Below are 26,616 nucleotides of genomic sequence, written 5' to 3'. Positions count from 1 at the left end.
CAAATTAGTCTGTCAAAAATATTTAAAGACTTGAAAAAATATTTTCATAGTCTTAAGCAGGCTTTTGATAGTAGAGGTGTGAAGAGCAATACTTCTCATCCATTTGTTTAGAAAATGCTTATTGACCACCTGCTATGTGCCATGCAGACTTAACATATAACATATTGGGAGATGTGGTTTCTTACTTCAAATGTCTTCCAGCAGAGTGAAGTATACTCATAACTTAGGATAGTTCATTATATTGAGTAATGAATGCTAGGACAGGGAGAGAACAAGATGCTTTAGACATAGATAGGAAGAGCAGTCTAGTGACCATAAAATACCTGAGGAGTGAGTGGAGTTGGTCTGGTTAGAGTGGATTGGGATTGGGAAAACCTTACAAGAAGAAGAGGGGAGATATAAGCTACATTGTTTATTGATGTGAGAGAATTTCAGATGACAAGAATGAAAAATAGTCAAAATGATAAATGAGGGGTTAAAAACATGAACAAGGAGAACAGAAAGCACTTACCAAGACTCTGAGGTTTTTTAGACAGTCCTCAATAGGTTTTCCTTAAAAAGGAATCATAACAAATTGTTGAGTTGTACTCTCGAGGTCATTTGGACATTGACGTCAAGAATCCTTAAGTGACCTTACAGAGAGGGAATACAGTTCTGTGGAGGGCAGCCGACGTGACGAGGGAAGTGCAGAAGTTCTACAGCTGTTAAGAGGGTTGAACAAACAGGCTTTAATGATTTAATAAGTGGGGATTGGGTATGGTAGAACATTTAGAGTAATGCCAACATTCCCGTCATTAGTCAATGATTATTTTAATTGAAATAGGGTTTCCGGGAGATGGAATACATATGTAGGTGCAGAATAGAGAGGGAGTGGGGGTGGGGGGGGAGATAAGTGCAGCACTTCTGAGGTATCCACATGGAGCTGCTCAGTATTGCATGCTGTATTCATTCTTTACACTCTCTGAACAAATTTCTACAAACCGAGTTGGTTGAAGTAACATAAATTTATTCTTTCATCGTTCTGGAGGCTACATGTCCATAAACAGAGTGTAGGCAACATTGGTTCCTAAGGAGAGCTCTAAGAATAAGATCAGCTGGTCCATGCCTCTCCTACAAGTCCGGCAGTCTTTGATACTGCTGGTCTGTGGCAGCATGCTTTGCATCTTGGCCTCTGTCTTCAAATGGTCGCCTTCCCTCTGCTTTGGACGGTCTGTGTCACTGCTCCATTCATGATACAAAAAGCACAATTCATATTGGTTTAGGGCCCACTCTGCTCTTTTCTTACTTATGTTAACTTAATAACATCTACAAAAATCCTATTTCCAAATAAAATCACACGCAGAGGTACTAGGGACAGGACATCAATATATCTTTTGGGGAAATACAATAAAACTAATAATACATGACATCTATGCCACCCACGAGGTTACAGAATCCCTCGATGGAATATCTGTGGAATTTAGGACACTCACTGAATTATGGAGTCCGCTAGACTAAACCCTGCTAAGTGAACACCTTGCCTTTCATGTGTCTCATTGTTAAATTGAGGTAACAGTGCCTAATATAGTGTCTGGTGCATAAGTGAAAGATTATCATTACGTATTGATAGACTAAGTGAAGGAACAATTGTCATAAATAAAGAAATTTTAAAGTCAGAAGATAGACTTGGAATGGGTATATAGATTTGGAATTCATGGGTGTGAGTATAATTTGACAGTCATTGAAGTAAAAAGAATGGTTGAAAAACCCAGGTAGACATTTAGTACGGTGACATGAGAAGAGACATTAAGAAGTATCAGGAGAAATGATGATGGCAACATATGTACAAATGTGCTTGACATAATGGATGGATGAATGGATTGTGATAAGAGCTGGAAGAGCCCCCAATAAAATGATTAAAAAAATAGATAAATTGATTGTGGTGGCAATTGCACAGCACTGCTTGATGTGATTGAATGTTATGATATGTAGGAGCTTCCAACAAAAAATGATTAAAAACAGGAAATTATAAGGTATTTAAAATTTGTAAACAAGAGAGTGGTTTGTAAACAAGAGAGATGGACTATGTATCTTAACCAACATTTAAAACTATTGGAAGAATAGAAGAGAATATGGTAAACCAGATTTGAAAATGAGTTATGGACTGAGCTATGGAAAACTGGGCACATATAAGGAATGTAATACAACGGGAACTTCAGGGGTTCGGAGGGAGTTTAAAACCCTACCTATCCACACGCTACGTAAGAAAGAACACAATTCTGTTCCTTCAGCTTCAATGTGGGCTACACTTATTACCTTCCACTTAGACCCCACTCCTGGGGGGCATGTCCTAACAAGGGAAATAAGAGGAGGGGTTCACCAAGTACATGAGACAAAAGGCCATTATCTTTTACTGCCATTTGCCCCAGAATCTCTGAAGCTCCCTATGAGAAAAGCCAAGGAATGGGAAAGAAGTGGATGCTGCACAGAACAACAACAACAACAGCATGACAAAGAGCCATGATGTGAGAAGAAGCCAGAAAACGGTGGCAATCTGCTCCACAGACGAGTTTGGAGAGAAGAGGAAAGCAAAGCCCTCGTCGTTGGCAGTAGCAACAAGTGGGTCATTGGTAATTTGGCCAGAGTGGGGCTGCTGGGCATGAGAGTGGAATCTAGTGAAGAGTGAGAATTGGATGAGAGAACCGAAATAGCTAGTGTAGACAGCAGCCATTTTAAGAAGTTTTGCTGACAACAGACAAGAGGGAATTTGCTTTTATGACTTGGAAACATTCAGCATCATAGAGAAAACAACTTTGCCCTTAAGTAGAGATTTTCTAAATCTGATGGCCAGTCATGAGAGTGATAAAGCTTTCATAACCCTACACGGGTACATTTCCGTATCTGGGCCATTGCCCATAGACTGGAACCTGTTGTCCTCCTTCAGGGAGAGCAATCTGTTGCACAATTCGTCAAGAGGGCTTGTTTTTCAACTTAAAATCTTGACCACATGGTTTATCACTTTAATGCATATAATTCCTAATATTTCTGGTTTTGCATTTTTCTCTAACTGGGGGCTTAAGCACTCTGGGGGAAGGGCCTTGTTGGGTTCTCAAGATCACATGCTTTATTGGACATGAAAGAATGTTCATGTTGGTAGAATGCTGACTGATTTGTTTTTTGAGTCTTACGAGCATTGACTAAAATGACATTCTTTTGAAAATCTTCACAAGAAAAAGCATACATAGCCCCTCTTAAGTTTCATTTGATACCCTCCCTGGCTTTCTCTTAGCATCTTTCTTATGCAAAGCTGTTATGAAATGCATGAGAAAACTAGCATTCTTATTTTTTTGCATGCTAAGATAGAATAAACTTTTAGATTGGAAAAATTGAAAACAAACTGAAGCCAATAAAAATTGTACTTTACTGCTTTATATCTAAAAATGGCACAGCCCAATTTAAGCTATTTTTAAAACCTGTATATTCATGCAGTTTGCATACCAAATGAAAATTGGTGAGCTATAAACCCTTGAAAAAACAGAGTTTATAATGGAAACTGTAATTGACCCTGAAGTAAAACATCAAAAATACAATACTATATAATACAAAGGCCAGGGCTTGGGATCCCATCACTGCTCTAACCTCAGACTGGCACACTAACCCAACACCACAAAGCTAACTAATAGTTATATTCAGAGATGTTTTCTTCTCACATGGCAGGGAAAGGGGACATGTGATCCAACAGCCACATCGAGCTAAGCTTCAGAGAACCAGTAACTGCTCTAATGAATTCATGGCATTGGAGCCAATGTTCTATTAATTGGACTTGCTTGGAAAATCTTTTAATTAAAATTAAAAGAGAAGGAAAAAGAAGGGGGCAACGCCATTCCTTAGCATTGTGCTGTGTCGCATCATGGACTGGGGGTAGGTAACATTATACCACAGGATGCAATGAAGGCAGAATGTCCCGCGGTCAGGAAGGCTCCTGGAATTCCCGAAAATGCTCCTGAAATACTCAGAGTTGTCTTCACCTTTGCTCTAGTTCATAGCTGGTCCACGATTTCAATTTCCAAGCTGTAACTATCCATTTTATCATAAGAAAATGTAATGTAAACTAAGGAGGAAAGATATGAATATTATATTTTACTGGTGATATGAAAGGTAAATTCAGATTGTAAGTTTTGTTAGATTCTAGGCAAAGTGGAGTATATATAAATATGTGGTACAAATTCTAAAACTTACTGGTAATGTTGTGATAGGGGAGAAAGTTTTTTTCTTTCTAAAATTGAAATGTAAAAGCATTGCTGTCTTTTCCTTTTAAGAAATCTCCAAAAAATTTGCCAGCTGAAAATAGTCAAGATTCTGTCTTTAATTTGTTATCCAGCCATTCACAACTTTGGTGGTTAATAAAGAGAAATCCGTAGTGCTAGCTGGTGTTTCCTTGCTGAGTATTGTGGCTCTATTGTGACTAGTGCTGCCTTTACCAAAGGCAGATGACTCTATTTTACCTCACTCTTTGCCCAGATGCTCTGACCCAGTCACTAAAGGAGCTTTGGAGCAGAGATCCTGGGAGAGGATTGGAACGGAAACAGAGATGAATCTTTCCTTTTTAGAAGTTAGTTGAAGTGAAGTTGTCTGCTCTGGAATTCAGCAATTTTATTAGTTGCAATTAAAATGTCCTTTTGGGATGACATGAAAAACTGATATGCATCTTAACTATACTAATTGCTCTAAAATAAATTCTGTGGTAGAATGGTTCTAGGGCTTTGTTCATGTCTTTCTCCAACACTAAGGTCAATCTCACATCCCTTCACAGTAGATATTTTGAGTTCTATTATGTACTAATGTACAATGAAAAAAAATAACCCTTTTCTCCACACCTATTTGAATATTAGTACACACTTTCTTCATTTTTGCTTCTCCTGTTTCCTCTTTCCTTTTAAATCATTCATACACCGAATCTACTTCATCCTATTTCATACTCGCCATCCATCCTGTAATTTTATTCAACACAATGAACATAAATAATTATGTGACAGACTAGGGTTTTGAAATATTAACTGATGCTTTTCTTTGTATTTCCTCATAACTTTGGACCTTCCCAGAAAAGACAGGGAAGGGGTAAGGCAGCAAATGCACCGTCACAATGAATACAGATTTGGCTTTCGAATTTCAAAATCGTATTCCTCGGGGAAGCAGACGCTCCAAGGGCATAGGCAAGCACATTTGGAAAACGAACGAATAAGAGCCAAGCTGCCCTATTGCCCATTAGATAAGCTTTCTTAGAATGAAGACCAGAAGAGTTTTGCAAACTACACATTGAATATTTAGAAAAGGGTGGGACCTGGAGGGGGACTTTTTTTTTTTTTTTAGGTCCAATGTCTCAATCTCTTGGGCTAACTTTTGGCAGTTGAAGAAAAGAATTTACAAAATTGAGTGAATGCGGACAATAATAACCTCAAATGGGATTATTTCTAAGAAGTTCATACAGAGCTGAGGCTTACAAAGGCCAGGATCATTGGGCAGGAAGAAAGGCTCACAGATGCCCACTCTCCTGGTCCTCACCACTCTCTTCCTCCACAGAGGGCATTTCTGAGTAATGTCTGCGAGTCCATTCGATATGAGTAGTTTTCTTTTCCTTTACTGTCTCATCTTCGTCCCTGAACAGGATCCTGTGAGTCCCATGGCCACTGAAGACATGGGGGTGTCTGAGAGGTCTTTTGCCTTATATGTTCCACACTGCAGCACATGGAAGTTATTGCATTATCGTCAGAGGATGCCAAAAATCTCTGAGTCATCTCAGATCCACCGCTCCTTGCACCCCTTGTAATCTGCAGTGCTTCTGCACCCTGGACTCTGCCCATACAGGAAAGCGGGCCCAGTGAGACCATGCACAGCTGCCTGAGCCAGGCTGGGGTGTCTTTATTTTCTCTCCTGAATTCTGACCATGTAGAAAGAAAAGGGAAAAAAAAAAAAAAATCTACCTTTGTGGACTTAATTCCACCTCATAGGGACCCAATAGGGCAGAGCAGAATTGCTCAATAGGGCTTCCGAGTCTGTAATTCTTTATGGAAGTGGATTATCACAAATTTCTGCAATGAGGCAGCTGGCGGGTTTAAACTGTGCCATACGGGCTCTATAAGCAGGAAATCTTTCTTAGGGACCTACTCATATGTCGGCTTTCAGAGTGTGTCTCATAAAATTGGAGAAAACATTACCTTTTAACTTGAGGTAAGTAGATTGTTTCTAACTCGTTGACTAATGACTTTTCCATTACCTGAGAGTCTTTCCTTGCTTCCCCCAAAGATCAAGCCAACAATGGATTTATTAGTTTTAATCTTTTTTTTTCTTTCTTTAAACTGTGGAATTCTTTCCTGAGGCAACAAAACAAAACAAACAAACAAACAAAACCAGAGAAGGCATTAATTAATGAAATAAGAAGAATCTGAAGGATCCAAGGAAACATATGGAAATGACATGAAATAACATTTCAAAATATCATTCCACTATACGTATTTGTACAATAGTACCTTATTTGCATTTGGGGTCTATCTTTTCCATTAAAACATATACTCTAGGAGGCCAGAAACCTTATCTTGTTGTTTATTGCTCAATCCCTAGCATCTCATTCGTTGCCTGAAAAAATAGTATGGATTTGATTATTAGCTGTTGATAAATTCATGAATGAAACAAATCAATAAAATGCAAGTGCATAAAAGAATCATGCTACTATTTTTGACATGCTCCATCAGCAAAGGTCTTAGCTCATTTATTTTATCTATCACTGACTGATAACTACACAGTTTGACCAATGTTGAGTAAAACTTTTCTTTCCTCTCTAGTCTTACCAGTTAATATATCTCTAAAGCAAAATCTGATGAGATTAAATACCGTAGGCGCTATGCCACTGGGGGTATGACTGAATTTTGAACATAAATACTTAAGGAAAAAAATCTTTATTTAGAATAACTGAGACCCTCTGGGAAACTGATTAATATGGAGTGATTAAGGATGTCTTGAGAATAACTATGCAAGGTTGTAAGGAGAAATGGAGAAGACTCACACGGTCCTTCGGTCTCAGTGTAATTTATCATCTCTTTTATAATGCGTTTTAAGTTTTTTACTTTATTCTTTGCTCAAAGCACAGATTTGAGGTGAATTCACCTTTGATCCTTCTCTGAGGTGTTCTCTACTCTTTCTGTTTCAGTGCCAATTGCCTACTAAAAATTCCTACTCCCTGGGCCATTGTACCTGTGTGCAGTTCTCATTGACCTAAATGGAGGTTAAATGTGTGTTGCTGAAGAGAGAATTTGAGACTCCAGAGAATATCTCTCTTGTATGTGATAGAAGTGAGTGTGTGTGTGCACGCGCGCACACAGAAGTCCAAACAGCACATTCTCTCCCTGAGGAAAAGGTAACTAAATTCTGGGAAATAAAATGTAGAAAAAAATACATATTTTCCAAGTAACAGAGCCTATATATTAACAGAAGAAATATCATTCAGTCAATGATTCTACGAAGATATATGTACAATTCCTAGAGATTGTTGCATGACTGCCAATATGTAAGCAAATGATATGTTTAGAGTCCGCCATATGATGTATAGAGTAGCAAAAGGGACCCAGAGAGATGTGTTTCCTATAAATCACTTGGCATCCAATGGATGGCCCTTTTCTCTCCTCCACTGTTGGTTTAATTTGTTTAGCTGCATCTGGGTAAATGCATTAAGTTATGCCAAGACTGTAGTTATTGTGGCAAAGCTTCACTAAACACTGTAAAATATAAAATACTGGAAAAAACATTCACTCTATATTGAACACCAATGAGATAAAAGGATAGCTTCCAGTAGCTGTTGAGTCAGTTCTCACTCTTGGAAATCCACCTTGGGTCAGATGAAAACTGTTCCTCAGAGAGTTTCCAGTGGCTGATTTTTCACAAGGATGTTGCCAGACCTTTCTGCCAGGGAACCTCAGGTAGATTCAAGCCACCAAATGTACTGTTTGTAGTTGAGTATTGACCTGTTTGTGACACCCAAGGATTCCTAAATGATAACCAGACAAAAATGTATCAAGTAAATATTGCGTGACCAATTCTATTTTTTCTTTTCCTTCGTTCTTTGAATTTAGTTGAAAGTCTGTGGCCAAGAAGAGGATTTGAGGTGGCAGACTGAGCCATTCGCTAGTATTTTAATCAATAGAGAAAGAGCATCAAGGTGGTTTAGTTTTCTAAGTGAATTACCTGATATCTTCATTTCAGCGAGAAGAGACCTTAAGTAGACAAAGAGAAGTAACTTCCCTTCATATTTCTATTACTTTATGAAAAATTTAAAGGAACACTTTGTTTATTTTTTAAAGGTAATTCTAACGTTAAGAGTTTGTTCTAGCAAACAGCTGTGTCCCAAGCTACTGAAAGCATATGATCTGAATATTCTTTTGGGGATAACCATTCTTCCCCCTAAGGAGTTTTTCCTTAGGTGATATTATAGGTTCCAGGATGTATTTTACAAAATTCAAATCCTAAATGTTGATATAGATGCTGATATGTTAAGAATAATTCCAGGGTCTTCTTCTCTGCTGGGCAAAGAGAATTTTGTTTCTTTTACTTTTTGCATACATTTCTTGCATTGATATCTTAAAAGAAGAAGAAAAACAAGTATTAACTATTCATTCATATTGGGAAGTCTTTACATTGTAGAAACAATCAGCAAAAGCTTATTAAAAGACATGGAAATGAAAAGGTGAATACCACTCCAGTCTCTGCCAAAAGATCTAATTATGAGAAAAGGAGTCTGTTGTAGTATTGACGTTAATAAAGTAGACAATGTGAAGTGCAGAAAAAAAGAAGCAGACTTTACCAAAGATCACTAACCCCGTGTTTACTTTCTCCCTCTCCCCGTTGCTCACTGGCATTACAGGAACTTGTTCTGCCTTTGCAATTCTGAAAAAAGAAAAGCTACGACGACAGCTTTGCTTTCATGAAGCATACATTCTATATCTCCGTTCATTTTTAATAAGTCAAATTTTCTCGTTTCTTTTGATTTGTTGCCTTCAAGTGTATATGGTAAGTCCAAACGTATTGCTGTTCACTCATAGAAATCTTCATTAGGCAAAATATCTAAATGCACAGCTATTGTTCCTCAAAAAATCCTCCATGTAGGTCAATACCCTTCTGATAGTGGTATTTCCGTCGCCGTCAGCCCGCCTCACAGAATTCCGTGCCTTCCCTTGCTCAAGTCGGATGACAGTGTTGCCATCCATGAAGGGTGCAAATTGTGTCTCCTTAAATCAGGGGGGGTCACATGCAATGAAAACACAGGCAACAGGCAAGACTCACGCAGGCCACATCGTATTTACAAATTTTGTTCGATTTATATTTTGAAGTGAGGATTCAGGAATATGGAGAGGATAATTAGGACACTATGTAATTGCTTTTATTTAAACATTTTATTTAATGTATTTACAAAACTAAAATTATTCTTTTTTACCCCAAACTTGCCAGCGCTTTCCTCCTACTAGTTTTCACATACCTCTTATGGTGTGACTGGAAAATATAACAAAGTAACTCATAAAAAACACAAAATGTTGGACAGCTGACAAACGTGATGCACAATTGTAATGGCTTCCTCTAAAAATGTTAACTAGCACTGCCGCTAGGTATGATTCATAACAGCACACCCCAGAGGGCTCTTTTGAACCTTTTCACTATTGGGATCTGTTTACATGACGTGACACTGAGAGTGGCAGACATATCACTTCCAAATGTCGCCGCAACTGAGTCAGTGCATTTCTACACGTCCACAGGCCCCCAGGAAAGGCACTGGGCCACGTGTAGACTCATCTTCAGTAGTTCAAGGGTTAACGAGGGAATTGTGTGTACGGTATTGCCTCGATCTCCCCTAAGTGCTATTTTCTTCATAACATTTTTTTCTATGTTCATTTTATTTCAGAGCATCGTGGGCCACTAAAAATTACCTAGGGTCTGCACGCGGCCCATGGGCCACCAGTCTGACACCCCTGCTTTAAATGATCATTGAGTTTGAGTCTTAAAGGGCAATGTCTGAATTGTAGTGTGGATTGGGTACGGTTTCTCAATGAAATCCTCAGAGGACAGCCTTTGCTCTCCTTTAACAAAGAAGTAAGCCAGGGTTCTTCTTATACAGAGGCAATGATGGAGAGACTGTGTCATGTACTTCAGATGTGTTGTCACCAGAGATCAGTCCCTGGAGAAGAACAATGGACTCGGGACAGTAGAAGGCCCTTGGTGGGAGGGATTGACATAGTGGTTACAACAATGGGCTCAAGTCTAGGGACAGTTAGTTGAGAGCATGGTGGTTCATTCTATTAAGCACGGGGTCAGGATGGGTCAGAACAGACTCTACAGCATTCAACAACAACAATGACCACATGCATTGTCTTGATGGGAAATTTAAAAAAAATTTTTGTGGCTTTTTCCTCACCAGTGCAGTTTCAATTTTCTTAAAACTTCTCTGGAAGAATTCCGCTATGATCACACTAACTTTTTAGAAAAAAATCCAGCACGATTACCCTTTGGAATTAAAAAAACAACAACAAAAGCACTCGCCATAAACTTCTGAGCTAACCTCTCTGCCTTGAGTTTAACTGACACAGCACTTCCCTCAGAAGCCTGTGTTTTGATTGGCTCTTTTTGAAGGCACCCAACTGAGATTAATGCAAGTATATTACTGACGGCAGAGACAGGTATAAATACATTTTGCTTGGAAGAAATCAGTGCAAGTATGTACTGGAACTCTAGTATCAAAAAAAATGTGGGGTCTCCACTCTGCTCTCCCCTTCATTCACACCGATATGATTTCACACCTGATACCTGATCTCATTGACACCTCATGATCACACAGGCTGCTGTGCTTCTTCCATGTGGGCTTTGTTGCTTCTCAGCTAAATGGCTGCTTGATTACCTTCAAGCCTTTAAAACCCTAGATGCTAGATCTTCTGATAACTGGGCACCATCAGCTTTCTTCACCACATTTGCTTATTTGCCTATTTTGTCTTCAGTGATCATGTCAGGAAGGTGAGCATCACAGAAGGTGCCGGGTTATTAGAACAAAGTGTTCTTACATTGAGGGCGCACTTGAGTAGAGGCCCAATGTTCGTCTGTAGTCTTAATACTTAGCATATAAGTATATGCACATAGATCTATTTTCTTTCATTATATATAAAAATATTTACATATGTACATGCCTGTATTTAGACCTCTATAAAGGTATTTTGCCTCCGAGGTCTTTTCTCTATTTACTTTTACTTTTCTCTTGTCCCACAATCATGTTCGACCTTCATTTGGCTTTTATTAGTTCCTCTTGGCTACATTGTACTTGATTAAGTCCCACCAGGCATCCCATGCCCTCCTCGCCATCTATTTTAGATCACTTGTTCCCTTGTCCCTGTGTTTGTTGGCTCCCCCTTTCCTTTCTCCAAACTCCCCCTCTCTTGTGCCCCCCCAGAAATGTTGGTCCTATTGTTCCCCACCCCAAATTGTTTATCCCGCCTATCTTATCTAGATAGACATGCAAAAACAATAATAAACACAAAAACAAAACAAAGCAATAGAAAAATAAAAACAAATAAAAAACAACAACAACAAAAAGCCTATAAATAATTCCAGGTGTTTGTTGACCTTTATGAGTGTTTTTCCAGTCAAGGCTGATGTGGTGCTATGCCCCGCCCCTGAAGTCTATTTGGGGGATTCCTTGGGAACTGCCTATTCCCTTGTTGCCCTGTTGCATGCCCTTCGTGTTTTGCCCTTTTGTGAAGGGGTCAGATTGGGCACAATTCCCTCACTGTGTCTCCAGTGTTGACTCTCATAGTACTAACAGTCAGTGAGGGATGTCGTGTTTCCTGGTGGGGCTGGCCTATGGTCCTGTCTGTGTTCCTCCCCTCACAGAAGGGTCACAAGGAAGAGACCATCCAGTCAGGGTGCAGTATAGCACCAACGAAACATGCACCTTTCCTCTAGTTCTTTAATGCTTCCTCCCCTCTACTGTCATGACCCAATTCTACTTATAAATCCGGCTAGGCCAGAGCAGGTACATTGGTACAGATAAAGAGCTTGCCACACAGGGAATCCAGGACTGATAACCCTTCAGCACCAATAATGAGAGTAGCAATACCAGGAGGGTAGGGGGAAGGTCGGGCAAGAAAGGGGGAACCTATCACAATGATCAACATATAATCCACCCCCTCCCAGGGGAACAAACAACAGAAAAGGGGGTGAAAGGAGACAGCAGTTGGTATAAGACATGAAGATATAATATTTACAAATTATCAAGGGTTCATGAAGGAGGGAGGGTGGGAGAGGGAGAGGGAAAATGAGAAGCTGAAACCAAGGGTTCAAGTAAAAAGAAAATGTTTTGAAAATAATGATGGCAACATATGTACTAACGTGCTTGACACAAGGGATGTATGTATGGACTGTGCTAAGAGTTGCACGATCCCCCAATAAAATGATTTTTAAAAATTATATTTTCACCAGTCCTTCTGTTCAGGGGAACAGCTACAATCCTTAGGGCTAACTGAAGGACAGTGTTATTCTGCATGCTCACCCCAGAAAAAGTAACGAATCAGTCTTAATAAGCATGGGATGCTCCTATTTTCTCCCTTCTTTAGGTATTATTCAAGTCTATAAAATCTTGCCAGATGCTGCCATCAAAACCACTTTGCAAGTCCAATGATATGAACAGATGGAAATATTGGTGAAATTTTCACTTATATATAAATATTAAAAAATTCATTTCCTCTTCTTATTTCTTCAATGACACTACTCATTCGAATTCTACAGTATTTTGAGTTCATCACTAGTGGCCACGACCACTCCTCTGTCATTTTGTGGGACTACGGTGGCTAGAATGCTACTCTCATGTTGGGATCTTGTCATCAGTATTTCAAATACCAGCACTGTTACCTATGATAAACAGGCTTCAGTGGAGCTTCCAGATATAGACTAGGAAGAAGAAGAGATCAACTATTTTTGAAGAAACCACTGAAAATATGATGAATAAAAGTACAACCTTTCTAATATCGTGTCAGAATATGAGCTCCTTAAGTTGGAAGGCACTCAGGAATAAGTCTAGGGAGGAACTACCTATTCAGAGTAGCATTCAACTTAATGGTGTCAATGGAGTAAAGCTGTAATACTGAGGGATTCCATGGGCAAAATATTGCCTGATGTAGGAAACATCAGGAAAAGATGAAATAAATACACAAAGACAGTGTCCCCTGCCCCTCAAATGAGTCAATGTTCAAACATTTCAAGAGATGGCATGTGATCAAGCACCGATGGTATTGAAACAAGTTCAAGCTGCACTGAAAGAATTATCAGAAAAACAAAGCTCCAGGAATTTACAGAATACCCACTGAAATGTTTCAACAAACTGAATCAGGGCTGGAGACTCAATTAACCATGCCAAGAAATTTGCAAGATAGCAGCCTGCTCAATCCAATATTGGGAAGAAATTTGTGTTCATTCCAAAAGAAAAGAGACCCAACAGAACGTGCAAATTATTGGAAATAGTTAATATCAGATGTAAGTAAAATATTGCTGAAGATAATTTTTAAAATGGTTGCGGCAGGGGAATGAAAGGGAATTTCAACTGCCAGAAATTCAAGATGGATTTTGAAAAAGAGATGGACGATGTATGTTATTATTGGTGTCAGATGAAACTTGGTTGCAAGCAGATAGTATCAGATTATGCAAAAGCATTCAGAAGAATGGATCATAACAAACTATGGGAGTAATTGTGAGTAATGCTAGTTTCAGAACACTTTATTGTGCTCGTGTACAACCTGTATATCAGGGGAGCGGGAATGTCTGAGCTGAGGGCTATAGAAGGCCTGCCAAGTCCTCCTCACCAGCTAACATCACACGTCCCATCAAAGAGAAGTAGTCTCACCCATCCCAGTAGGGGTGAATTAATTCATGTTTCACCAGGCTAATTTTTAAATTGCTAATTTTGTATGGCCCTAGAATTATGTTCTATATATCCCAATGACCCTTGATAGGAAAAGGTTCCCCAGTCCTGCTTTACCTCTTTACAAGAGCCAGTTGCTTGGACAGAACCAGGGGACACTGAGTGGTTTTAAATCAGGAAAGGTATGTGTCAGACTTGTATCCTTTCCCCACACTTATTGACTCGGTCTTCAGAGCAAATAATCTGGGGATTATATGAATAAGAATGTGGCATCAAGATTAGATAAAAGGTCATTAGTGGTTATGCATTGGGCTGCAATATGTAAGGCTTGAAGCTCAAAAACACCAGTTGCTCTGTGAGAGATAGACCTGGCTTTCTATTCTTGTAAAGAGTTAAACTTTTAGAAACTCACAGGGCCAGTGCTACCCTGTCCTGTAGGGTCACTATAAGTTGGCATCCACTCACTGGTAGTGAGTTTGGTTTTTTGGCTTTGGTATCCAAAATATGTTTTCAGAGAAAATTTTACTTTCAAATTCATTTATATGTTTGCATATTTTTATGTATACCTATGTTAATTTGTCCATTAAAATAATTCCCCCAATTGGTGTACTGATATAAACTTCATCTATCATACACTTCTATAGCTAAGCTGCTTTTTAAAAGAATTATATATACATCATCACAATTAGTTCTCGTGCAGCCCCCCCCCACCCCGCGTCCATTATTAGCTCCTCAATTCCTCACAAACTCCCTTCCCCTGCCCCCATAAACTTTTGCATCAGTTATTGCCTCTATGCATCCACTCCTTCTGTATTTTGTAAACTTGAAAATATAACAGAAACAGTAATAAATAAAAACAAAATCGGAAATAATAATAAATAAACTAAAAATAAAAAGGAAGAAAGCAAAGACTACCAGCAATACTAAACTAAGTCAAACAGAACATTTCTGCTGTAGAACAAAGGAGAAATACTGAAACCTAGAGTAAATTCAAGATGGAGGTCAACTGACCAAGTGTCATATTATACCATAATTCCATGTATCATAATCAAATTTACAATAATCCCTGTTTGATAGCAAAATTGTTCTCATCCCTTGACTGTGGCCAGAGGGCATCTTCCAGAGACTTAATTCAAGTAGGTACTCCCAGATGGATTTTGGATCTCTCTCATCCTCCAACAGCCTTCTACAAATTGGGTGCTAACAATTTAAGCTCTGAAACCTTTCCTTTCACCGTATTTGGGTTTTGTTTTGGTTATCTTTGGATCACACAGGCAGGTGTGCTTCTTCTATGTGGACTTTAGTTAATGCCTCAGTTAGATGGCAGCTTGTTTGAATACAAGTCTTTAAGACCCCAGGCACCATCTACTTTCTTCACCACACTTTTGTGTAGCACCCTTATCTTCACTGATCTCTTCATCAAGGCAAGTATGGAGTAGGGCCATGTTATAAGGAGTAGGGCCATGTTATAAGAACTAACTGATCTTGGATTGGGTCTAGCATTAAGTTGGAGCCTAGAATCCATCTTCTCGTCCATGAATTATGGATGACTCTGGTTTACTTTAGTGGTTTTGTTTTCATTTTATGATACACACGCAATCATCACCCTGGCATATACGGTGATTCCATTGATCACATCAATAATTTAACCAATAAAGTCTTCATTTTTATAAACATGTCACATAAAATAAATAAATAGACATATAGATAGATAAGAAATTAAGTAAATAATATTTGCTGCTATCGAGCTAATTCTGACTCATACTGATCCAACAGGACAGAGTAGAAGTGACCCTTAGGGTTTGCAAGACTAACTTGTGGGGAGTAGAAAGTCTCATCTTTCTCCCAGAAGTGTCACATGTGCTTGCTGTTGTAAGATGCCAGTGGGTTGGGTCCGACTCAAAGTGACCCTATGTACAACAGAATGAAACGCTGTACAGTCCTCACAATGGCTCCTATTCTTGGGTCCTTTCTTGCAGCCACTGAGTCAATCTATCTTCTTGGGGCCTTCCTCTTTTTATGCTGCTCCTCCATGTTACCCAGCAGGATGGCCTTCTTCAGGGAGTGCTCTCTCCTGAAAATGTGGCCAAACTATGTATGACGAAGTCACATAGTACCTGTAAACATTTGCTCATTTATTTTTGAATTTTTTTATTTATTTAATCAATTGTCTGATATTTTTAAGTAGGGTGTTGTTCAGTTTCTATGTTGTTGTTTTTTTGCCCTTGCTCTTCCTACTTTTTCTTTCTAATATTATAATATTGTGGTCTGAGAAAATGGATGGTAAAATCTCAATTTTTAAAAATGTATTAAGGCTTGTTTTATATCCTAGCCTGTGGCCTAGTCTACAAAATATTTCTTGTGTACCAGAAAGAATGCATACTGCACTGTTATTGGGAGGAGGAGTATGTATATGTGTTGGAGGTTGAGTTGGTTAATTGTGTTCTTTAATTCTTCTGAGTCCTTATTGAGCTTCTTTCCAGATGATCTGCCCTTCATCAAGATTGGTCTATTAAAGTCTTTTTTTTAATAAATCATTTTATTTGGGGCACTTACAGCTCTTATCCCAATCCATCCATCCATCCATTGTGTCAACCACTTTTGTACATATGTTACCATCATTATTTTCTAAATATTTTCTTTCTACTTGAGCTCTTGGTATCAGCTCCTCATTTTTTTCCTTCCCTACCCTCTCTCCCTTATGAACCCTTGACAAATTGTAAATTATTATTATTTTTATATCTTACATCGTTCTCTCTATCCCTTCACCCACTTTTCTTTGTTTGTTTTCCTGGGATGAGGGGTATATGTCGATCATTGTGATCAGTTCCCCTTGTCTGTCCCCATCTTCCCTCTACCCTTCTGGTATCGCTACTCTCATTATTAGTCCTGAGGTGTTTATCTGTCCTGAATTCCCTGTGTTGTGAGCTCTTATCTGTACCAGTGTACATGCTCTGGTCTAGCCAGATTTGTAAGGTAAAATTAGGGTCATGATAGTGGGTGTGAGGTGGAGTAAGCATTAAAGAACTAGAGGAAAGTTGTATACTTCATCTATGCCATACTACACCCTGACTGGCTTGTTTCTTCCTTGTGACCACTCTGTAAGGGGATGTCCAATTGTCTACAGATGGACTTTGGGTCTCCACTCCACCCTACCCCTCCCACCCATTCACATTGGTATGGTTTTATTCTGGGTCTTTGATGCCTGATACCTCATCCCATTGACACCTCGTGATCACACAGGTTGGTGTGCTTCTTCCATGGGCTTAATTGCTTCTCAGCTAGATGGTTGCTTACTTATCTTTGAGTCATTAAGACCCCAGATGCTGTATCTTTTGATAGCCGGGCACCATCAGCTTTCTTCACCACATTTGCTTATACACCCATTTTGTCTTCAGCAATAGTGTAGGGAAGGTGAGCATCACAGAATGCTGGGTTATTAGAACAAAGTGATCTTGTGTTGAGGGAGTACTTCAGTAGAGACCCAATGTCCTTCTGCTGCCATAATACTTATCATATAAGTATTCGCACATAGATCTATTTCCTTATCATTATATATATATTTATATACATATGTAAATGCCTGTATTTACACCTCTATAAATGTCCTTTGCTTACTACTTCTTTCCTCTATTTCCTTTTACTTTCCTCTTGTCTCACTATCATATTTGGTCTTCATTCGGGTTTCAGTAATTTCTCTCAGTTACATTGCCCTTGATCAAGCCCCACCAGGCATCCTACGCCCTCTTCACCATTAAATTTAGATCACTTGTTGTTCCCTTGTCCCTGGGTTTGTTGGCACCCCTCTCCCCTTCCTTTCCCATGCCTCTTCCTCTCTCGTGTCCACCCTGGAACCACCTCCCCTGTTGTTTTCTCCTCCAGATTGTTTATCCCGCCTATCTTATCTAGATAGACATTCAGAGACAAGAATATGCACAAAAACAAGATAAAGCAAAATAAAACATTGAACTATTTTTATCAGTATAGTTACATTTTGTGTGGCCAATTGGTTACAATTTTTATTAACTATGCCCAACAAAAAAAGAAAGCTGTCCCCCAGCGAAGAGAGAGCTGAGAGAGATGGATTAAAGTGGCTACCCTGCTAGGTGACAGCACTGGATTTTCTGTTTGAAAGTTTCCTGATGGTGGCAACAAACATCTCGGTGGACTATTCTGTGGGGGCACCCTGCATAACTTATCAGTCAGAATGCTCACTATAGCGAAGCCCCCATTCCCCACAATAGTAATTGGTCCAAGATAGGTTCCCTTTCCCACGCTCCCTCTGTTCCCTGGTAGGAGCAGAGACAAGAGGTCCAGAACTCTGGCTCTTATCCACTAACTTTACTGATTTTCCTAGACTTCTTCACATATGTTGTTTCCCTCTTTGACTGTAAGATCCTTAAATTCACTTATTCTCCATCCAGCTTAAATTTAAACAATGAATTGAAAGAATATGAATTGCTTCTACCAGGTTACATTGATCAATACTGAATTAAAATCTACAAATTTCAATCAGACTTGGAGTTATTCTCTGATTGAAGATTTACTAACAAACTCTGCTGAGTGTTTAATCAAAAGGTGATTCATAGTTTTAATCCCATGTTATTATTTCTTCTTCTAGCTTTAGGAATGTTTTAGTAATCAGCATGTCTACATTGGAAGACAAATAATTTGAAAACCCTGAGTTATTGGATGTTCACAAATTATATAAGCAAAGTACGCTTAAGAATAATTAATTGCATACATAGTATCTAGATTAATGGGTTAAGGCACAGTGTAAGAAAAATACTTTGTTTTTTCACCAATTAAAAAGAAAAATATGAATGTGTCTATACTATATGAGGCTCCAAAAAGTTCATTGAAAATTCAATTATCTTTCAATTCCTTTCTTTTCTAGTAACTTTTGAAGCCCCTTAGAATGCTTTAACAACAACAACAAAAAGAATGCTTTAACATACTTAAGAAATGGAAAGAGAAACCATTTTGTTACTAAAGAAATGAGGATATTGTTTTTGAGCTAAGGTAACCCATATTAAGGTGTAAAGTTTACACAAAATTGATTCAAATGAAACTGTACACTAAGTTAGGAAAAAACATGCTATCAAATAAATAATTTATTTTTACTAAAAAAAGGTTTTTTCCCTTCATAAATAGTTATGTTAAATAGAAAAATAAGCTCTAGTAGACTTATATATTGGTTTACAGATCATTGGATGTGCAATAAAGAAGTTAAAGTTATCTATGCTAGATAAGTTAGAGTGACAGAAGTTTATGCAAATTATAGATTCATAACAAAATAATGATAAAAAACTTCTGACATTTGAATGCATTTAGATAAATGTAGCACTGCTTTAGGCAAATTTAAATGATACTCAAACGTTCAGAAGTACCTTCATTGATTAATGTAAGTGCCATGCACTAAATTGATCTGAAAAAATTCCTTATCCTGAGTTCTCCCTAAAAGCAGAACTTGAGACAAAGATTTATGCAGGCACTTTATTTAGGAAGACTCCTACTGTGGGAAATGGGGGCCCGGTTACAGTGAGGACTCTGATAAGGCATGCAGGGTGCCCCCATAGGATAGTCCACCTGAAATCGTGCAGAGAAGACCATTTCTCCAGGACCCCACTTCTCATTGGTCAAAGGTCACATGGCATCTGAATTCCCTGCCCTCCATGTGTCCACATGCATTGCCTCTCACTCTGCAGCTGCAGAGGAAGCCAGAGCAAAAAAGGAAGCAAACGTGATCCAACCGAGGCAGACAAGACACCGTCTTGCTCACTGGTCTTGACTGGGTGCCACAGCAATGGCCAATAGGGGAACTGTAAGCTGCCTATTTTCTTCAAATATTATTGCCACTGTTCCAAGTAAACTTTGATGGGAACACATTTTTAGAAGTCTTTTTTCTTTCCCAGAGAAATCCGCTCCACCATTTTCAATGCAGCTCAATCGATAGATTGAGAGGACGTTGGATGGGGAAGTAATCTTAGACGTCTCTGATGAAGGTAGATGTTTTTCTATATTAGGAAAGACAGCCTGCTAAGATGTGATCATGCCACAGCACTCAGGCCAGGATGAGAACAGGTTTTTTTCTTGGTTTTTCATAACCCAGAGTATTATTATTACATATTTGCTATTTAATGATCTTGTTTTTTGTTAATATTGTATACCTGGGCACTTGTGGACCCTGTGCTGGAAATTAGGATTCAGTGACTAAAACCCAGGCATGGTGGGATGATCATGGAGTTTATAGTATGTGAGGATACCAGCCATAGAGAAAGAGGGTGAGAGAGGGAAAGAGGTGAAGGAAAAAAAGAGTACACATAAGGAAGGGAGAGAAAGGGGAAGGGAATTAAATGTAAGTTATAAACCAAGTGTTGTGAAGAAAAACCATAAGTGACTAATTTTTAACACAATACTATAATAATCACTGAATAAACCCCACGACCCTAATCCCTCACAATACTGACCTTTTCGAATCAGAATGCCATTATATAAAACTTATTGAATATCTACTATTATTAACAGAGCTAATTCAATTTTGCCTCAAAATGAAGGTCAATTTATTACATTTAATTGTGTTAAAAAGTTTACTTTCATCTTCTTTTCAGAAAACAAGGTGGAGGGGTGGTATTCTATCTTCCTCTATCTTAAAGTATCTCCTTCCCTTATTGTTCATAGTATCCTCTTCTGTTTTACTCCTGCCTCCCTGAATATAAGTTAACTTGGGGTCATTTCTTCTTCCTTTTTATCTCCAGTTGCATTTTCCTTGTGTAGTGATAGCCCAGAGGAGAAGAATCAGCAAAAAGGTGTTCCTTCTCTGCTCTGAGTCCTCCCATCTCATGCAAATAAATAGAAATTCTTATAGGATCTACTTGAAGTGTCTTGTTAGGATTAAATTCATTACTATTATCAAACTACATAAATTATTTAACATACACTAATTATGTAGTAACTTTATAGCTTTATTTATTCTTAGAAGGAAAATTTAGAGTAGTACACTCAAAGGAAAAAGAAACCATATAACTGGAATGTACCCCATTCGTCTGTCATTGTGTTGTATTGTGGTTGCTTCAGTGTTGCTTTGATGCCACCAACCATTCAAATGTAAATCAGGGTGACCAATAGAGACCAGGAGTCATCAGAGCTTCCAGACTAAGACAGGCTGGGAAGAAAGGCTTTAAATCTATATCTGAAAGTAGCCAATGAAAACCTTATAGATCACCAAAGAACACCATACGACTCACTTCCTTAGATCTGAAGTTATAAGTTACCAAAGGAGGACACTTTGGTGAGTGAAAGGCCCAGCTCGGCTGAGGGCGTTCGTAGGTAAATGGATTTGCACCGGGGTATAAATGATAGACTCGGACATGCCAGCAAGTATGAAGATGATTTAGGTCTGGAAAATATTTTGCCTTGTGGTACATAAGGCTTGTATAAGTAGGAGTCAATTTGATGACTGCCTACCTACCTACCTACCTACTTACTTTTATCTAGGCTTGTTGTCTTAGTGACCTATGTGCAACACAACAAAGCACTGCCCAATCCTGTGCTATCCATACAAAGTTCCTATGTTTTGGCCCATTGTTGGGAGCCATGGTGTCAATCCATCTTTATTCCTCTTTCTCACTTCCCTTCTACTTTACCAAGTATGATATTATTTTCCAAGGACTGGTATCTCCTGTTGAAATGTTCAAAGTATATGGGACAAAGTCTCACCATCCTCACTTTTCTTTTTAAATTATTTTATTGGGGGCTCATACAACTCTTATCACAATCCATACATCCATCAATTGTGTAAAGTACTTTTAAGGAGCTTTCTGGCTGTACTTCTTCCAAGAAAGATCTGTTTGCTCTCTGGCACTCCGTGGTACTTTCAGCTTTTTTCACCACCCCCCAAATTCTCCACATCCGTTTTTCTTCAGTCTTTCTTACTCATTGTCCAGCTTTTCCCTGCATCTGAGAAATTGAAAATACAAGAGCATCAGTCAGGCATGCATCTCTCATTAGAGTGCTCTGCAACACTTACAGTGGCTTTGTGCAGCAGACTTATCCAAAGCAATATGTTGTTTGAGTTTTTGATGGCTGTTCCCATGAGTATCGATTGTGGACCCAAGCAAGATGAAACCCCTGACAATCTCAAAGTTTGCTGTTTATCTTGATATGAGCTATTGGTCCCATTGTGAAGATTTTGGTTTTCTTTGCATTGAGTTGTAATCCATAATCAAGGCTGCAGTTATAGAATGTCATCAGCATGTGCTTCAAGTCCTCCTTGCTTTCATCAAGCAAGGGCTGTGTCATCTGCAAGTTCCAGGTTGTTAATAAACCATCCTCCACTCCTGATGTTGTGCTCATCTTCTAGAGTCTAAATTATCCAATTATTTGCTCGGCGTGCAGATTGACTACATATGACAAGAAGGTTGCCACCCTGGTGCACATCTAAGCCTATACATGGCAAATTAAACCTTAAATGATGGTTCATTTTTGCCAGTACGTAAGAAGTGATATAAGTATCTGACAGACCAGATCAGGATGAGGTGGGTGATTACGTTAATAGAGGCAGGGACCTTGTAAAGAGACCTCAATGTTTAATGAAAGTAGGCTGTGCTTAGTACAAAGACTATATTTAAATTACAAATAAAAATATATTGGAGGATTTATTAGCAGAAGTAATTTACAAGAATTAGTGGAAATATATACGACAGAGAAGCAAGCTATCAGAAAAGGCTTGAATGAAATTACTACTTCAGTGGGTAACTTAGAAGTTTTTCATTAGTGTATTATTTATTGTAGTTATTATTAACACCTTAAAGTTTAACTTTTAACTTTAAAGTGCTAGCTACTATTTGAAATTTTAGTAACTTAAAATGTCATTATTTAAGGAGGGCAGTTTATTCCTTTTTATTTTAGTAAGTTTTTATATTTAGTCTACCTATTACTATTTTTTCCTACCTGTAAAATTAGCTTGGTCCTCTTAAATCAAGTATATTCTCATTTAAATCTTATTTACAAGTAACTTTAAAGTTATAAAATTTTATATGTTGTGGTTCCTGCTTAACACGTATTCTCAGGGGATATGTTCAGTTTGGCAATGCTTTTTTATTAATTCTAAGGATAAACAGTAATTTTACTAAATTAGATATACTTCAAAAGTTTGTGGAAAATTTTATCATCTTTATATACCATTTAAAAAATTTATTTTAATGCTCCCTACATCGAATTGTTATGATTCATTTATTCACATTAGAGTAGAAAAGTAATACTTTTCCTAAAAATAAAAATTAATAATTATATTACTTTCTGACACAAAGTAATCTTAGTGGACACATTTGTAAAAAAGTTCATGAAAGTATGTATTTTTCTTGAGACAGCAAAAGAAGATTTAGAAAAAGGGGAAAACTTGCTAGGATTTTAAATCAATATTTGTATGACAGCCTTTTATCTACTGCCTGGAAGAAATAAAAACACATTAAACTTTTTACTAAAAGTAAGTTACAGTAACTGAGAACATTTTCAATCACATAATAAAGATTTGTTTTAGACATGAACACGGACTTTCTGTGAGCTCTGCCCTGACATCCAACCAATTCAGAATGACATTTGCTCTCTAAGAACACAATCCACTAAGAATCCCTAAACAGCTCCATTTCTTTGGTTCCTGTTTATAGCACTGGAATAAGCACGAGGCTCCGTCAAGGAGCTGCACAGTGAGGAGGTGTAATAATGGTGTGGAGAGTGTGTCTGATCTCCTCTTTCTTCACGAGGGACAGAAAATGATCAGCAGCAGCTGCTCAAGGCTGATCCCTGTGAAAGAGCACTCAGATAAGCTCCCCCACCTGACACCCACACACTCCAACCTTCCTCCCAATTCTGACTGCAAGCCTCGCTGCTCCCAAGGCACTTTCCAGTTCTCTGCTAGGTACCATGATAGGTTGCCATGGGCACGCACAACTCACACTCACCATTATGGGTTTATTAAGTGAGTAACGGGCTACATTTCACATTCAGGAATGACTCAGGATACAGTCTCCTCTCAGCTGTGTCTCCGGGCACACTTTTCTTCAGCTCTTGATCCTTCAACCCTTCATCTTGGCTCCTGCCCTGTTGACAGGCAAGTGCTAACCAGATCTTTCAACTCTCCTAATTACAGGTCCAGAAGGAGCCCACTTTGCCAGTGAACCTCTGCCAGAAAGTACTCAGCTACAGCTCCGTGGGTGGGCAAACCTAGCTCCTCCTGATTTGGGTGCCTGGAGGCATTGCACTCCATCAGCAAGCCTCTTGACTGAATGCATACAATTCTCCCAATGTAGGCCTGGATAGACATTGCGTCACCTCTGCCAGACCATTGGTTCTTCTGTCTATCTGCCACCACTTTTCACCATCTCTTGCCATCTCCAGTGTCACAACTCTGTCTCCTGGGTCTAGGAGGTTCAGCACAGGAATCCTGGGTCCAGAAATGCACTCCATTTCTGCCTCTCCTTCTTGGGTGGTAGGGAGATTCCATTTTTAAACCTTGAGATGACTCATTTGAAGCCACCTCAGATGGCAAAACTAATCAGTCTGTCCACATTACCGTTCCATATACCTTATTTACATGGCTTCATTTGCATGATGGTACCATGTACTCTGTTTAATTAGCAAGCTATTCCGTCCAGTCTCCTAGATGGGTCACAAGAGCCTTACGTTTGCCTTATCTAGTCTTACCTGGTCTTTAGGTAGGATTTACAAAGACTAGAGCTAGAAGCATGAGTCTAAGTAATTGATAGCACTACAGGAGCTTAAAGCTAAAGCAAAATTTCTTTAGAAACCCCCAATTGCCAAACCAGACCTTCAGATCTTGAGTTCTTCTGAAAAGGTCCAGAAAAGAGGCATGAAATTTTTTTAAAAAATTAAAAGATCATTTTATTCGAGGCTCTTACAGCTGTTACAACAAACCACATATCAATTGTATCAAGCATATTTGTACATATGTTGCCATCATTATTTTCTAGACATTTACTTTCTATTGAGGCCTTGGTATCAACTCCTCTTTTTCCCCTTGCCCCCACCCTCATGACCCCCTTGATAAATTATAAATTAGTTTTATTATCATATCTTACACTGACCTCGATCTCTCTTCCCCCATGGTTTCTGTTGTTCAACCCCTGGAGGGGGTGTGTGGTTATGTGTTGATTGCTGTGATAAGTTCCCCCTTCTTCCCCTGCTCTCTCCACTCTACCCCTGCCTTTCTGGCACCAATACTCCCATTCCTGTTCCTGGATTCCATGTGTCGTGAACTCTTATCGCTCATCTGTACCTATGCTCATGCTCCAGTCTAACTTGATGTGAAAGGCAGGACTGGGATCATGATAGTGGGGGGTAAGGAAGCCTCAAGGAACCAGAAGAATATTGTGCATTTCATGGGTACTTTACTGCACCCTGGGTGACTCATCCCTTCCTGTGACCCTTCTGTGGAGGAATGTCCCATTGTCTACAGATGGCTTTTGGGTCTCTGCTCCTACCCCTTCATTCTCATCAATATATTTTTTTGTTAGTTTGTTTGGGGTCTTCTGATGCCTGTTACCTGGTCCTGTTGACACATCATGATCACACAGGCTGGTGTGCTTCTTCCTTTGGGCTCGTTGCTTCTCTGCTAAATGGCTGCTTGATTGACTTCATGCCTTTAAGACCACAGATGCTATATCTTTTGATATCTGGGCACCATCCACTTTCCTCACCACATTTCCTTGTGCACCTATTTTGTCTTCATTGATTTTGCTGGGAGGGTGAGCATCACAGAATGCCAGTTTGTTAGAACAAAGTGGTCTTGCATTGAGGGAGTCACACCAAGCCCAGAGGCTGATGTCCCTGCATGGAGCAGCAAAGAGGGTGAACCAAGAAAGGAACATAACAGATCAGCAATGGGAGCAAAGCAAATCCACAAGGCCCTTGAGGATCCCAAAAATAGACTTCAGGCTAGGAGGAGCAGTTCCTGGAATTCCACTAGAACCCATGGGGAGGTAGTCATAAAGGTCAGTGGAGAGACCTGGAATTGTGTATGTTTTTTCAATCTTTTGTTTTCTTTTTACTGGTTTCTGTTATTGCTGATTTGCCTACTTATATAAGGTAGGTATGGGAAGCAGCTTGAGAAGGAAGCAATGGGGCCGATGGTCCTGGCGGGACTTGGAAGAGAAGGAGGCAGGGGAAGGGAGCAGTGAGCAAACAATGCATAGACAGGGGGAAAGCTATGGAACTGAAATCAACAACAAGGAGGATGTAGAGCTCCTGGGGGTGTTGGAGCAACAGCAATCTAGCTAAGAGGAATTACTAAGAGGTGGAAGAAAGGTGAGTGTGATGGTAGTCAGGAGGAAGGTAAATGGAAATAGTAAAGATCTAGGAAGTAAAGCTATGCATAGAGGTATAAGCATAGGTGTGTACATATGTAAATATATTAATTCATTAAAATAGTTGTATGGCCTAGGTACATATATTTATATGGCAGTACACTGAGGTAGAGGACAGACTTCGGGCCTCTGCTCATGTCCTCTCTCGATGCAAGAAGACTTTGCAAATTAAAAAAATAATTCTAGAACATTTTGCAACTTTAAAAAAAAAGGGAAGAAAAGTAAAATTGAAATGGACTTGGAGTCTTTAATGACAAAAAAAATTCATCTCAAACAATGAAAAATGGAAGAATGGTACATGTCCCGTGAACCACT

This window comes from Echinops telfairi, unplaced genomic scaffold (assembly GCF_000313985.2).
Source record: "Echinops telfairi isolate 266 unplaced genomic scaffold, ASM31398v2 ScPeMD7_4;HRSCAF=17, whole genome shotgun sequence".
Classification (NCBI taxonomy): Eukaryota; Metazoa; Chordata; class Mammalia; order Afrosoricida; family Tenrecidae; genus Echinops; species Echinops telfairi.
This window is presented reverse-complemented; position numbering follows the sequence as displayed.